A 14707-nucleotide genomic window follows, 5' to 3' on the forward strand; every position below is an offset into this window, starting at 1 on the left:
TTGCTAGGTAAGGTGTGTTAGAGGCTTGACATGGCAATATGGGAGGCATGATATAGCAAGTGGTAGGTATCGCAACATAGCAATAGAGCGAGAAACTAGCAAGAAAAGATAGAGGTGATTTCGAGGGTATGGTCATCTTGCCTTAGATCCCGCAAGGAAGAAGAACGAGTCCATGAAGAAGGCAAATGGACGTAGTCGAACGGATCCTTACAAACGCGATGTTAACGGAACCAACCCGAAGAAGCAACACCGGAAAGAAGCAAACAACATAATAAACAACCAACACATAATCATGGCATGATTTACAACCAAGTATGATGCATGTCCGGTTTAAAGATACATGGCATGGCATGGCAAAGTGCACAAGCAGTCCTACAAATTAAGTGGAGCTCAATATGCAACGAGTTGCATATTGACGAAACACCACATGGCTTATTTAGTTTGATCTCATTTATGTACTCCACAATATTAAATGTTGTTTATCATGGCAAGGGGTGAAGCAAAGTAAAACTACCTATCTAGACAAGTTTAAATGAGGCCGGAACAACAAGCAACAAGTCCGGAAAATCCATATGTGCATATTAATGGATTTGGTCCTGTTCTGCCCAACCATATTTTAGAGTTGTTAAACATGCAAAGCAAGTATACCATGTTAAACTAGGCATTTTTCTACCCCATTTACATATAAAGTTTATTAAAAACCGAGCTACGGTTATTAAGTTATGAATTAAATCATTTTAACAAGTTATTTAAGCAAATTTAAACAAACAACATTTTAAACATTTCAAACATGCATGAAAGTGGCATATTATGGAACTAGATGAAATTCTAAGCATTTTTCATATATAAGTTATTTACATGTGATGCACGGTTAATTAGTTAGGATAAGCATGAAGTTAGGGGGGTTTTCTGTAAAACCGGTAATTCACTGTTTATTAGCAAAAATGCTGGTGGAAAAAAACAAGCAGTGAGCTGAAACTGGTGCACTGCTCACATTGGGCCCAATAGGCCAGAAGCACCGCGGCTGGAGGGGAGGCTGGGCCGGTAGGGCGCTGGCTAGGCGGCGGTCGATATTGGCCTGGCTGTAGCCCACACAGCTGGGAGAGGCGCGGTCGAGGAGAAGTCAACACGGGCGAAAGGGACTTGGCGCCGTCGTCAGTGACGAGAGGAAGCAGGGGGCTGCGGCTGGCGATGCGGGATGCAGGGCATGATGCAGAGGAGGCAGCAAGGCGCAGAGAGATTGGCCGGATCCGAACAAGGAGGTAGGCCGGTGACAAGGCAAACAACGGCGACTTGCATCCTCGAGCGCCAGTGAACCTCCATGGCTGCTTGTTCCTGACGAGGCAGAGCAGAGGGAGGTGAGAGGGAAAACGAGAAGGGAAACAAAGGGAGGAGGAGGAGTGCACGGCGGCCAATGGTTTCCTCACGGTAGCAGGGCGTCGGGGGTGGGGGATCCATGCGTGTGGAAGCCGAGGGCGCTAGATCCGGGCGCGGGACGCGACTTGAAGGAGAGGTTGGCCATGGCGACAGGAGAGGGAGTCGAGGTCGGGAACGGCAGGGAGGCTCCATGGCTCCGAAGGAGGTCGAGGTTCTCTGGGGCAGACGGTGCTCCGGCGGCTGACGCAGGGTGGTGCTGCTCCCGATCCATCCTGGATCGAGGCACGGGAGGAGGGAACAAGGTGCTCGGGACCTGCGGGGCTGCTGGATCCCGAGCCTCTGCGGGATTAACTGCGACAACGGGGGCCGTTGGATGCCCATCTGACGGCTCTAGACGGATGAACGACTGGTGGATGAGAGGAGGTGGATGGTTGCGGGTGGATCTGGAGGCTGGCTAGCGATTGGGGGCATGCGGAAAAAGAGGAGGAGACCGGGTGGCTGGCGGCGACGACTGGACAAGGGAGGATCCCTAGGAAATAGGGTTAGGTCCAAAATAGACTAGGGGTAGACTATATATACAGGAAAAGAGGGAAGTTGGATCATCCGATCGAAATTCGACGGACGAGAATAAATAGGCTCGGGAGTCCATAAAAGAAAACGGGGATGTTTTATAGATGTTAGGGGATGATCCGGACCCAACGGTAACGACTGTCCGGGTCGGGTTCGGGCCAACTTTCGGACGCGCGCGTGAGGAGGGCCGTGGGCTGACGAGAGAGGTTAGGTTGGGCCTGGTGGTAGGTGATGGCCTGTGTAGAGGGGCTTGGGCTGAGAGGAGAGGAAGAACGCAGCCCAACAACCGTTTCCGTAGACCGAAAACATCCGACGTTTGACCGGCTATACTGCCGCTATAGTTATCCGTTGGGGCGTCAAACGGACTCCGAATGCGATGAAACTTGGCACGCGGCCTACCTACACTAAAATAAGACCGCACGCCAACTTTCATCCCATTCCAAGAACATTTTCCGGCCACTTATAAAATAATATTTCGGACATGCCGTAGGCGCGTGCAAGGGTGTCTGGGCTCAGAACGGACAACGGAAAGAACGAGGAGACCGGGACAGATGCAAGTTTCGAAAACCTGATGATGCAATGCGTATGATGACATGGCAAGATGCAACATGCAAGCGAATGACAAGGCAACAACATCGAATAACTGGAAGACACCTGGCGCAACGGTCTCGGGGCATTACAACACTCCACCACTACGAGAGGATCTCATCCCGAGATCTAGGATGGCACCGGAGAGAAAGCGAAAGAGGAGAAGGTAAAACAAAGTTGCTTCTTGACAAAAGAGTGAAACCAAAGAACCCTAGAGGTTGAACAAATTGAAAGAAAGAATGCAACAAAGAAGAACAAAGTTGCAAACACTCCGTTAGACAAGAGGAACAAGGAACATTACTAGAACCTTGTAGGTTGAAAGACATAATAAAAGTGTCACAATGGAGAAGAAGTACATGCAAGCACTCCGGTTGAAACGAGATGTACAAGGAGCGATAAAGATCAATTACGACAACACTCCGGTTGGAAATGGAAGGTAAGAATATGAACTTGGCAAAATGAAAGCACTTGGATGAGACTCCAGTTAGAAGAGGAATGATAGACACAACACTCCGGTTAAAACAAGATAGAGAAGGAATAAGAATGATATAATTTGGGCAGCACCCCGACTGTAAATGGAAGGAATTGAACATGAACTTGACAAGATGAGAGTATGCTTGATGAAATCAACACCACACCGTCTTCAGAACTATTGAAAGAATGGCAAAAGGGGTAAGAACGATTTTAGACAGCACTCCGGTTGAGAAGGGATGGACAACTTGATAAGATGAGATAACTTGAATGAAGGACACGACACTCCGGTTAAATGGATAAGCACGAAAAGAACATGATCTTTGACCAAACGAGATGATGGGTGAAAATAGCAACAACATCACAAAGCCTCCGGAAGAAATAAAAGAATAGAATTAAAAGAACGGAGAAGAAAACAACATCTTCTACCTCAAATGAGCTTGAAAAAGCATCTTTAGGAGAAGGTTCGAACGGAGTTGTTGGAAAATCAACAATGAAATGATATATTCCTCGTGGACTTATGAAAACATCTCAAAACTGAGGTGAAATTTTGCCACTAACGGAAAACAATAGATTGGATTGATATGAACAAGGAGACGAGAAACTTATCTCATCAGGAGGATAAATGAAGAACTTGGGTCATTTATAAGCACCATAAATAGCAACAATCCTTAGGGAAAGCTTTAGGTGAAATATAACCCAATATAACTCCAATGAAGAGATTGATGGATTTAACCTACCTCATACTTGATAACTTGTGAATCATGAAACGCGAGGGAAATTATCAAGAATGACATAACACCACCTCAAAAGATAAGACAGAACGAATTGGACTTCGAAACGCAAGATGAAGAATACTTGAAGTATAGCTTGACGGATCATAGCTTCCAGAGATATCCTGAAGAACAATTGAAGAGTGAAAAGGATCCTTGACGAACCACCATGTAGCCTCCATGAACAACTCTGGTAACAAAAGGATGATCAAACAAAAGGAAAGAGAAGTTGAAAACACAAGGTGAAGCCTTGCGATAATTTAGATGGAACTTCGTGATGATATAACCGAGAAAAAACTTGGAACTCCGGATAGAAAGATGAACAAATGAAATAAAGAATTTTGATGAACCTCCGGAATAAGGAATTAATCGCTTGGATGGAACAATAATAAGAATTACGTTATGCGTATCCTTCACTAATTTAAATTGATGACAAGTAGCGGATTTGGCATACTACTTATTCTCGTAGAAAGGATTGGTGAGAGATATAGCGCAGACTTGAATAAGGTCTTGATGGATCCACTGGTGGGGTTTGGAAACAACGAATGAATTGATATGATAACGAAGGAAGAGAAATCTCGAACCGAACCACCGTAAGAATTGAAAATGAACGAAGAAAAGATAAAGAAACACCGGAAAGAATTAGAGAACGAATGAAGATACTTGACAGAATTTAGATACATGAGAACGAAGAGACCACGAGCTAATAAGAGAATACTTGAATGATGCACCGTTATGATTTGGGGAATGATAGCTGAAAGCTGAGAATGAATAAATTTTCTAAAATGATGGGCTCTGGAGAATCAAACTGCAAAGACTCCTGAATTTCTCCGGAAGGATGAAAAGAATTGTCACAACTGAAAACAATTATGAGAGGATGGCATCAAGCTAGAACAATGAATCTTGAAGAGAATGGAGCATGATTTGAGAGAAACTCTTCTTCGGTCTTCACCTGTCGAGAACGAAGACGAGAAACACCACCAAGAATTGTTGAGGCACCCCGTAATGGAAATTAGAAAGGTTGAACCAACGATGAAAAGAATTTGAAAGTGATATTGAAGACGTCAATTGACTGATGAAAATTCATCCTTACGTCAAACTTTGAAATGAATTTGAGGGTAACTCCGGGAAGATTAGAAGAGTCAGGTAAGATCCTGGAAAAATACCTGTGGGTTAGGGCCCATTCAAAAGATACACCATTGAGCGATTACTTGAAAGGGAGATTGCACCGGTAGATTTAGAATGGCTTGAAAGAGATAACCACCTCAAAATAGTTTGAACGGTTTGGAATGAAAACACTAATCTTCGAGATATCTTGAGCACTCCGGAACAATAGAATAGCGAGCGTGGAATGATTATGAGGTGCACCGGTCATGGGAAAAGCATTTGAAACGAGGAAAAGGATATGATCAACACGAAAGCTTGAATTGAATCTACCGGAGAAGAAAAGAATGATGAATGATGAACTTGAACCTCTGTTAGTATCTTCCTGAGAATCACCGGATAAGAACACTGACAGAAAGGTGGATACTTTATTAAGAGATCCAAGTCCTTGAAGAAACAAGGGTGGGAGGGCGGGAAAAACAAAGACAACTTGGGACGAATGAAACAAACACCGTTGAGAATACTTAGAGTTGATCTTGCGAATGTTGAAAAAAAAGATCGGATCCACTTGAAGAGAAACACACCGGTTGAAAAAGGATTGACATGACAATCTTGATTATCAAGAGGGATTGGTATTCACATAAAAATATGGGAACACCACTTAGGAAAGGTATGGAATCAACACTTGACATTGAAGCAACTCGAATACCACAACTCAAAACAAAACAAAGGATTGACTTGCAGAATAAGCCAGAACAAACATATGATAGAGATTTCATCCGAAGTTTTCATGGTGGGGCACACACGGGCTCGATCGTACAGCACCATCATGTACAAGGCAATGCACATGACATACGAAGCGTCCCCGAGTCAGCATAGCCAAGGACTCTTTAAGACACAACGAGACCACTGTAAAACCAACCGTGGATAGGCGGACCACTAGACGTCGAACCCCAATATCATATCATGCATCTGTCGGAAAGATATCCTAGGAGCTACTTGAATTCCCACTTATAAACTCCCGAAACTTTCTGGTTATGCAATCAGGTGTTGGGGATACAGGGGAAGCATAATATCTCACCCGAAACTAGCAAATCCTACATCCAGCTGTATCCATCCTTCAACGCATAACCAAGAAACCTTCGGAAATCATTTACCTCAACCTTAGAAAAGCATCCGTTATACGAGTTATGGCAATACTCCCGAACTCCCGCCCCAGTACTGGGTGGCGTCGAGGTTATCTCACCAACAACTGCATAAAAGAGATTTTCGATGTCGGCGAGCTCAGGTATTCCAGAACTGCAATGATAAAATTGTGACGACAACACCTCAGAGCTCAACTCCCCGGGACACTGCCACAACCCCTAAATGTCAGGAGGCATCAAGAACAATGTTCTCATCACAAAACCATCGGAACGATTCCAAGATACCCACGTGATCCTAAATTTTTTTAGTGAAATTTGAGAAGAGAACAGTCAAAAATCTACGTCAGGATGCCTCACCAGAGCGACGAAGGGACTGAGGAGTAAAAATAATCCTACTCTCTGATATATATAATCCTAAAAGATTCAAAACATTTTTCTAGACTCAACAACGCCAGCGATTCGATCAAGCAGGGGGCTCCTAAGTCGGGGAAGGCTCTGATACCAACTTGTAACACCCACGATGCGGCTATATCCCCCTCGTGTCGGAGCACGACTTAGAGGCATAACCGCATAGTAGGCATGTCACAAGAGGGGTAATCTTTACACATCCCATGTACTGAATAAGAAAGGGATAGAGAGTTGGCTTACAATCGCCACTTCACACAATACATGAATAAAGCATTACATCATCCAGAATACAATCAAGGTCCGACTACGGAACCAAATAAAGAAAGGCAACCCCTAATGCAACAGATCCCCGATCACCCCGACTGGGCTCCACTACTGATCAACTGGAAACGAAACAACACAATGAACAAGATCTTCATCGAGCTCCTCCTTAAGCTGGGTTGCGTCACCTGCACGGTTATCATCGGCACCTGTAACTGGTTTTGGAAGTAATCTGTGAGTCACGGGGACTCAGCAATCTCACACCCTCGCGATCAAGACTATTTAAGCTCAATGGTAGGAAAAGGGGTAGTGAGGTGGAGCTGCAGCAAGCACAAGCATATATGGTGGCTAACTTACGCAAATGAGAGCGAGAAGAGAAGCAAAGCACGGTCATGAACTAGAAGTGATCAAGAAGTGATCCTGAAACTACTTACGTTCAAGCATAACACGAGACCGTGTTCCCTTCCCGGACTCCACCGGAAAGAGACCATCATGGCTACACACGCGGTTGATGCATTTTAATTAAGTTAAGTGTCAAGTTCTCTACAACTGGACATTAACAAATTCCCATCTGCCCATAACCGCGGGCACGGCTTTCGAAAGTTCAAAACCCTACAGGGGTGTCCCAACTTAGCCCATCACAAGCTCTCACGGTCAACGAAGGATATTCCTTCTCCCAGGAAGACCCGATCAGACTCGGAATCCCGGTTACAAGACATTTCGACAATGGTAAAACAAGACCAGCAAAGCCACCCGATGTGCCAACAATCCCGATAGGAGTCGCACGTATCTCGTTCTCAGGGCAACAGCGGATGGGACTAGCTATGAGTAAAACCAAACCTCAAGTTTCCCCGAGGTGGCCACGCAGGCAGCTCGGTTCGGACCAACACTTAGACAAGCACTGGCCCGGGGGGGGGGGGCTAAAATAAAGATGACCCTCGGGTTGGCCGACCCGAGGGAAGGGTAGGTGGTGGTGAGGCAAATGGTAAAACCAAGGTTGGGCCTTGATAGAGGAGTTTTATTCAAAGCGAACTGTTAAGGGGTCCCCATAACACCCAACCTTGTAAGGAACGCAAAATCAAGGAACATAACACCGGTATGAAGGAAACTATGGCGGCAAGAGTGGAACAAAACACCAGGCATAAGGCCGAGCCTTCCACCCTTTACCAAGTATATAGATGCATTAATTAAATAAGAGATATTGTGATATCCCAACATAACCATGTTCCAAACATGGAACAAACTTCAACTTCACCTGCTACTAGCGACGCTATAAGAGGGGCTGAGCAAAAGCGGTAACATAGCCAAACAACGGTTTGCTAGGTAAGGTGGGTTAGATGCTTGACATGGCAATATGGGAGGCATGATATAGCAAGTGGTAGGTATCGCATCATAGCAATAGAGCGAGCAACTAGCAAGCAAAGATAGAAGTGATTTCGAGGGTATGGTCATCTTGCCTGAGATCCCGCAAGGAATAAGAACGAGTCCATGAAGAAGGCAAACAGACGTAGTTGAACGGATCCTTACAAACGCGACGTTAACCGAACCAACCCGAAGAAGCAACACCGGAAATAAGCAAACAACATAATAAACAACCAACACATAATCATGGCATGATTTACAACCAAGTATGATGCATGTCCGGTTTAAAGATACATGGCATGGCATGGCAAAGTGCACAAGCAGTACTACAAATTAAGAGGAGCTCAATATGCAACAAGTTGCATAATGACGAAACACCACATGGCTTATTTAGTTCGATCTCGTTTATGTACTCAACAATATTAAATGTTGTTTAGCATGGCAAGGGGTGAAGCAAAGTAAAACTACCTATCTAGACAAGTTTAAATGAGGCCGGAACAACAAGCAACAAGTCCGGAAAATCCTCATGTGCATATTAATGGATTTGGTACTGTTCTGCCCTAAACCATATTTTAGAGTTGTTAAACATGCAAAGCAAGTACACCATGTTAAACTAGGCATTTTTCTACCCCATTTACATATAAAGTTTATTAAAAACCGAGCTACGGTTATTAAGTTATGAATTAAATCATTTTAACAAGTTATTTAAGCAAATTTAAACAAACATCATTTTAAACATTTCAAACATGAATGAAAGTGGCATATTATGGAACTAGAAGAAATTCTAGGCATTTTTCATATATAAGTTATTTACATGTGATGCACGGTTAATTAGATAGGATAAGCATGAAGTTAGGGGGTTTTCTGTAAAACCGATAATTCACTAGTTATTAGCAAAAATGCTGGAGGAAAGAAACAAGCAGTGAGCTAAAACTGGTGCGCTGCTCACATTGGGCCCAACAGGCCAGAAGCACCACGGCTAGAGGGGAGGCTGTGTGGCAGGGCGCTGGCTGGGCCGCGGTCGATATTGGCCTGGCTGCAGCCCACATAGCTGGGAGAGGCACGGTCGAGGAGAAGTCAACACGGGCGAAGAGGGACTTGGCGCCGTCGTCACTGACGAGAGGAAGCGGGGGCTGCGGCTGGCGATGCGGGATGCAGGGCACGATGCAGAGGAGGCAACAGGGCGCAGAGAGATCGGCCGGATCCGAACAAGGAGGTAGGCCGGCGACAAGGCAAACGGCGGCGGCTTGCATCCTCGAGTGCCAGCGAACCTCCATGGCTGCTTGTTGCTGACGAGGCAGAGTAGAGGGGGGTGAGAGGGAAAACGAGAAGGGAAACAAAGGGATGAGGAGGAGTGCACGACAGCCAATGGTTTCCTCACGGCAGCAGGGCGTCGGGGATGGGGGATCCATGCGTGTGGAAGCCGAGGGCACTGGATCCGGGTGCGGGACGCGACTTGAAGGAGAGGTTGGCCATGGCGAGACGAGAGGGAGTCAAGGTCGGGAACGACAGGGAGGCTCCATGGCTCCGGAGGAGGTCGCGGTTCGCCGGGGCGGACGGTGCTCTGGCGGCTGACGTAGGGCGGTGCTGCTCCTGATCCATCCTGGATCGAGGCACGAGAGGAGGGAACAAGGTGCTTGGGACCTGCGGGGCTGCTGGATCCCGAGCCTCTGCGGGTTGAACTACGACAACGGGGGCCGTTGGATGCCGATCTGACGGCTCTAGACGGATGAACGACTGGTTTATGAGAGGAGGTGGATGGCTACGGGTGGATCTGGAGGCTGGCTCGCGATTGGGGGGCGCGCGGAAAAAGAGGAGGAGACCAGGTGGCTGGCGGCGATGACTGGACAGGGGAGGATCCCTAGGAAATAGGGTTAGGTCCAAAATAGACTAGGGGTCGACTATATATACAGGAAAAGAGGGAAGTTGGATCATCCGATTGAAATCCGACAAACGAGAATAAATAGGCTCGGGAGTCTATAAAAGAAAACGGGGATGTTTTATAGATGTTAGGGGATGATCCGGACCCAACGGTAGTGACTGTCCGGGTCGGGTTCGGGACAACTTTCATATGCACGCACGAGGAGGGCCGCGGGCTGACGAGAGAGGTTAGGTTGGGCCTGGCGGTAGGTGATGGCCTGTGTAGAGGGGCTTGGGCTGAGAGAAGAGGAAGAAGGCGCCCGGCAACCGTTTCCGGAGACCGAAAACGTCCGATGTTTGACCGGCTATATTGCCGCTATAGTTATCCGTTGGGGCGTCAAATGGAGTCCGAATGCGATGAAACTTGGCAGGCGGCCTACCTACACTTAAATAATACCGCACGCCAACTTTCAACCCATTCCGAGAACATTTTCCAGCCACTTATAAAATAAAATTTGGACATGCCGCGGGCGCGTGCATGGGTGTCCGGGCTCAGAACGGACAATGGAAACAACGAGGAGACCAGGACGGATGCAAGTTTCGAAAACATGATGATGCAATGCGTATGATGACATGTCAACATGCAACACGCAAGCGAATGACAAGGCAACAACATCGAATAACTGGAAGACACATGCCGCAACGGTCTCGGGGCGTTACACTCTGCATCCTATCTCTATTCCTGAATGGAAAAGGGACCATGTTGAAATGGACTTCGTCACTGGATTTACCAAATCGCAGAAAGGTAATGATGCTATTCTTATTGTCATTGACCAGCTTTCTATCGTTGCACGTTTTCTGGCAGTCAAGGAAACGATCACTGCTAGTCAACTTGCAACTCTCTAAATGTCCATAATTGTTTCACTTCACGGTATTCCACTGGTTATCAGTTTAGACCATGGCAGCTTGTTCACTTCAAGATTCTGGGCCAGTTTCCAAGAAGCTATGGGGACTCATTTGTCTTTAAGTACCGCGTTTCATCCTCAGTCGCAAGGGCAAGTTGAACGTGTCAACCAAGTTCTCGAAGACATGCTTCGAGCTTGTGTAATTTCCTTCGGCGAGAAATGGGAGGAATCTCTCTCGTATGCTGAGTTCTCTTATAATAATAGATGCCAGGCTAGTCTGAAGATGGCCCCCTTTGAAGTGTTATATGGACGAAAGTGTCGAACCCCTCTGAACTAGTCAGAAACTGGGGAACGTCCACTCTTCGGTCCAGATATTATCCAACATGCCGAAGAACAAGTCCACATTATTTGTGAGAATCTCAAGACTGCTCAGTCCCATCAGAAAAGTCAGTATGACCTCCATCACAAAGACATGGTCTATCAACCTGGCAAAAAAGCTTATCTTCGAGTTACACCAATGAAGGGTGCTCACCGCTTCAGGATCAAGGGCAAGCTAGCTCCTCGCTATATCGGTCCCTTCACTATTCTCGAAAGGCGTGGAAAAGTGGCATATCAATTGGAGCTTCAGCTAAACCTTTCTCAGGTTCACGACGTGTTCCACGTGTCACAGCTCCGCCGTTGCTTCAAGGACCCAATCCGAGCAGTGGATCATGAAGTGCTCGAATTGCAACATGACCTCTCCTATAAAGAGCATCCGGTCCGCATTCTCGACCAAGCTGAATGCCGCACACGTAAGAAGGCGATCAAGTTCCTCAAGGTCCAGTGGTCGCATCACTCTGAAGATGAAGCCACTTGGGAACGCGAGGATCGCCTGCGTGATGAATACCCCGCACTGTTTCCTTCTACCTCCTAAATCTCGGAACGAGATTTCTTGTAGTGGAGGAGTTTTGTAACGCTCGGATAATTAAGCTACAGTGAAACTATGATAATGAAGCCATGTCACCTTCGTTACGGTTGCTAATCTCTTGTTAGTTCAAAAAACGGTACAAAAATCAATTCAAAATATGGCAAACAACAAAAGTTTTCAAACTTTAAAACTAAAATGTTCGGAGTGCGCCAAACAATGCTAGGTATTTAAGGTGAAGGAAACACACTTTTATAGAATGCCTATTTTAAATTGAATTAAAATAGAAAAGAAAATAAATAAAAGAAAAAACAAACCTAACAAAAACTAAAGAGAAAAAGAAAACCCCCCAAACCCCCTGGGCCAACTGGCCCAGCTAACCAACAGCCAGGCCGGCCCAACCGGCCCAGGCCGCCCACCACTTCCCCATAACCCCCTGGGCGACGAAACCCTAACCCCTCAACGCACCCACTCTCCCCACTCCCCCACCCACGTCGCCCCCTCCCCCGATCCCTATCTGAATCGGGGCATCACCCGTCGCCTCCGCATCAGGACCCCGCCAGAGGCCACCTCGTCGGAGCCACCCCGCCGGATCGCCGCTCGCCTCCCCATCACCCAGTCATCACCGTCCTCCTCCTCAACCCCTGCTACCTAGACCCCACAGCCCCGTGGTGAGGCCCCGGCATCTCCTCCTCCTCCCCTGCTCGCAACGACACCCCGCGCCCGACGCCGCCTCTGTCGGCGCGCTCACCACGCGTGTAGCCACGCCCGCTCGCGCGCGCCCGTGGCGCGCCCCGCGGCCAGCGCTCACGCGTCCCGCTGCCCCTACTCGCCGCTGCGCTGCTACGCGCCCCTCCTCCTGCCAGCGCTTAGTCGTCGTCGTACGCGACCGCGCCTCGCTAACCGTGCTTGTCCCCTGCAAGCCTTGCCCCGCTCGTGACTCGCGCCGCTGCCCCCGCCCTCCGACAACGCCCCGTCTCCCCTGCGCGCGTGCCCACTATCCCCGTTCGCGTGCGGCTGCGCCCCCTTCACCGTCGCTGCTACCTTGTGTCGCTGCTGCACCGCGATGCCGCCTTGCTCCACGTACGCCCTCGGGCAACCTCATGCTCATCTCGACCCACGTGCATTGCCGCTGCCCCGCTTCTTGTCACTGCCCTGACCGCCGCTCTTGCCGCTCGCGGGCACCCGACCGCGGCGGCTTCGCCCGGCCGCTCCCTCGCTCAGCTGCTTCTCCCTCCCCGCTAGCCCCTGCCGGCGGCCTCGCCGTGGCCGCGGCCCCCGCACTGGCTCGCCGCGTCGAGCACTGGCGCCCACGCGCCCGCTCCGGGCCCGTTGCGGCCTCGCCTCGTTACCGGGCAGGGCTGCGGCTTCGCCCGCACCCGCCTGCCCGTATGCCCATTAAGGCCCGTGTGCCTATGATCAGTGGGCCCAAACCCTGAATGATTTTTAAAAAAAAATGAATTTTAAAAAATAATAATAACAATTAATTAACTAAATTAATTAACTTCATTAATTATGTTTAATTAACCTAATTAACTTAACCTAATTAATCTGTTAATTAAACTAATTAACTAAGTTAATTAGTAGACAGTCAATGACAGGTGGGACCCACCTGTTAGGTTTACCAAGTCAACGGCCAACGTTGACTGCTGACGTCACTGCCGATGTCATGCTGATGCAATAATGCTAATTTTGGATTAATTTAATAATAATAAATTAAAAAAATTGATCAAATATTTTAAAATTAATATAAAATAATCCGTAGCCCGGATGGAAAAACTTTGTACATGAAAGTTGCTCAGAACGACGAGACGAATCCGGATACGCAGCCCGTTCGTCCACCACACCTCCCTAGCATAGCGAACACGCAACTTTCCCCCTCCAGTTCATCTGCCCGAAAATGCGAAACTCCGGGGATACTTTCCCGGATGTTTCCCCCCTTCGCCGGTATCACCTCCTACTGTGTTAGGGCACACATGGCACCATTACTTGTCATGTCATGCATCAATATGCATCTGTTTGCATTGTATTCATTGTTTCTTCCCCCTCTTCTCTCCAATAGACTACGGGACTAACGTCGCTACTGGTACCCCAGTCGACTACGTTGTTGACGACCCCTCCTTGCCAGAGCAACCAGGCAAGCCCCCCCCCTTGATCAACTCGACATCGCCTATTCTTCTCTCTACTACTTGCATTAGAGTAGTGTAGCATGTTACTGTTTTCGGTTAATCCTATTCTATTGCATAGCATGTCATTGTTGCTACAGTTGTTGATACCTTACCTGCAATCCTAAATGCTTAGTATAGGATGCTAGTTTATCACTGGGGGCCCTACATTCTTGTCTGTTGATACGTCCATTTTGCATCATGCTTTTATATCAATATTAATTGCATTATGAGCTCTTATTACACATTATGTCACAATACTTATGCCTATTCTCTCTTATTTTTACAAGGTTTACATAAAGAGGGAGAATGCCGACAGCTGGGATTCTGGGCTGGAAAAGGAGCAAATATTAGAGACCTATTCTGCATAGCTCCAAAAGTCCTGAAACTTCACGAAAGATGTTTTCCAAATATATAAAAAATACTGAGAGCAAGAACCTCACCAGGGGGCCACACCCTGCCCACGAGGGTGGGGGCGCGCCCCCTACCTCGTGGGCCCCCTGGTGGCCCTCCGGTGGCCATCTTCTTCTATATGGAGTCTTTCGATGGGAAAAAATCATAAGCCAACTTCTCGGATGAAACTCCGCCGCCACAAGGCGGAACGTTGGCGGAACCAATCTAGGGCTCTGGCGGAGCTGTTCTGCCGGGGAAACTTCCCTCCCGGAGGGGGAAATCATTGCCATCGTCATCACCAACGCTCCTCTCATCTGGAGAGGGCAATCTCCATCAACATCTTCATTAGCACCATCTCATCTCAAAACCCTAGTTCATCTCTTGTATCCAATTCTTGTCTCCAAGTCCGGGATTGGTGCTA

This window comes from Triticum urartu, chromosome 4A (genome assembly GCF_056163025.1).
Source record: "Triticum urartu cultivar PI428250 chromosome 4A, HENAU_Tu73, whole genome shotgun sequence".
In the NCBI taxonomy this organism is placed as follows: Eukaryota; Viridiplantae; Streptophyta; class Magnoliopsida; order Poales; family Poaceae; genus Triticum; species Triticum urartu.